General features: G+C 48.7%; 1 non-coding gene across 1 annotated transcript; it reads left to right on the top strand.

Annotated features, from left to right (window-relative positions):
- Positions 1 to 815: 815 nt before the first annotated feature.
- On the top strand, positions 816 to 918 carry LOC111534561. The gene has a single exon (XR_002729132.1). It is a non-coding gene; the product is annotated as a small nucleolar RNA U13 (small nucleolar RNA).
- The last annotated feature ends 1078 nt before the right edge of the window (positions 919 to 1996 follow it).

The following is a 1996-nucleotide window of genomic DNA, read 5'->3' as shown; positions in this document are numbered from 1 at the left end:
ATGATGGTGATGGTGCAATTAAGAACTTTTAGTGGGAGACACAGACAAATAAAGAGGCAATCACAACTACCCTATAGTGTAATGTATACAAATAGATAAAGCACAGGGGCAATGGCAGAACAAGGTCAGGTGTATTTGTCATGATTCTCTCAGTTGCACATGACAAAACTGACTCAAAATAATCTTAAGCTAAAATGTGATGGGCTGGCTTACGTTACTAGGAACCACCAAGGTGGATCTAGGACTTAAACCAGGACACTCCCTCTGCTCTGTGTCAACATGTCCTTTAGTACTGCAGATGGGAGGTCCTCCAGGTGAATATTCTTTGACACAGTGACCCTAGAGGCAAGAGGGAGGCTTCCTGGCTAGCTTGCGTGGAGGGAAGACTTTGGCCCTGCTTGGAACATTTATCCTTTCCTGAAACAATCCCTGTTGCCAAGGGAAAGGGTACCACAACAACAAACTGAGTTTACACACCTGGCCCTGCTGGTGAGTGGTGGGTTAGGTTCTCACACCAGCAGAAAGGGAGAGGGGAGAAATACATATGGGGTCACCACAAACAACAGCTACCACATGGAAGCCCTGAAGTGACAGTGCAGTCATGGGAACAGCAGGGACACAGGGAAAGGGATGTGTGGGATAAGTTCTTGGGATGGTGAATAGATTAGTTCAGCTGGAGCAGTGGTCATACGTAAGAGAACAGAGAAAAACCAAAGAGGGCAGGGCAGACTGTGGAGGGCCTTGAATACCTGCTAAGGACTCTATAGCAGCCTGATGGGAGCACGGTGACAGCTTTGCTCAGAATCTGTAGGGTGATCCTTTGGAGTTCATAAAGATGATGACTGGGTGTTCACGTGCACGGGTGAGATATGCCACCCTTGAACCTTGTTATGATGCTGGTACATTACCTATCTCACATGAAAAAAATGTAAATAATTTTTTTAAAAAAACCTACAGGGCAACAAGAATGAAGGTGTGAAACACCTACAAACTGTATCTTCGGTGAAATGAGGAAGTGACAAAGTCTACAAATTTCACATTGTGTGTGGCATCACCCCCAAACCAGCACAGTAATCTACAACGTGTGGGCAGGTGTCATAGGAAACACCAGAAGCTGCACAGGAGTCCAGCTGGTGGTGGACATCCAGCCATCCCCAGGGAAATTCAACCCCAAGAGGAGAGGACTCACCCTGGATGGGAACCACTGTGAGCAGGACCAAGAAGGAAGAGGACAAGAACACTAGGAGAGGAAGAAGGAAATCACCAGAGTACCTAGAGGACACCCAGGTAGCTTTGGGAAGTACAGCTTCCAACAGACAGAGGAGTACCCTGGCAGGAAGGGGCAGCATGCCTCCGAATCAGTGGCTGGGGAAGGGCCAGGGAAGTTCTGGGCTTGGTGAAACCCACCCAAGCAAGGTTAGGATCCTCAAGTTAGAGGAGGTCTGGCTATACAGAGGTGCCATTCAGCAAAGAGTAGGCCTCACTACAACAGAGGAGCGAGCCCTCGAGCTGAGAATCAAGGAAAACTGCCTCCCCTCTCACATCACAGGACTCAATTGCTAACTGTTGGCTCAGAAAAATCCGACCCATCAAAAAAAAAATGATTTTGGCTGGGCGCGGTGGCTCAGGCCTGTAATCCCAGCACTCTGGGAGGCCGAGACGGGCGGATCACGAGGTCAGGAGATCGAGACCATCCTGGCTAACACGGTGAAACCCCGTCTCTACTAAAAAATACAAAAAACTAGCCAGGTGAGGTGGCGGGCGCCTGTAGTCCCAGCTACTCGGGAGGCTGAGGCAGGAGAATGGCGTGAACCCGGGAGGTGGAGCTTGCAGTGAGCTGAGATCCGGTCACTGCACTCCAGCCTCGGCCACAGAGTGAGTGAGACTCCGTCTCAAAAGAAAAAAAAAAAAATTGTAAATCCACAAAAGCTTCTCCCAGAAAAAATTTAAAAATCTGAAAAAGAGTGGCAAAACGTCCTCCCTGCAGAAAGAAAAC

The sequence above is a fragment of the Piliocolobus tephrosceles genome, chromosome 7 (genome assembly GCF_002776525.5).
Source record: "Piliocolobus tephrosceles isolate RC106 chromosome 7, ASM277652v3, whole genome shotgun sequence".
NCBI lineage: Eukaryota > Metazoa > Chordata > Mammalia > Primates > Cercopithecidae > Piliocolobus > Piliocolobus tephrosceles.
The sequence above is the reverse complement of the archived record's forward strand: the minus strand, read 5'-3'. Positions and strand labels throughout refer to the sequence as shown.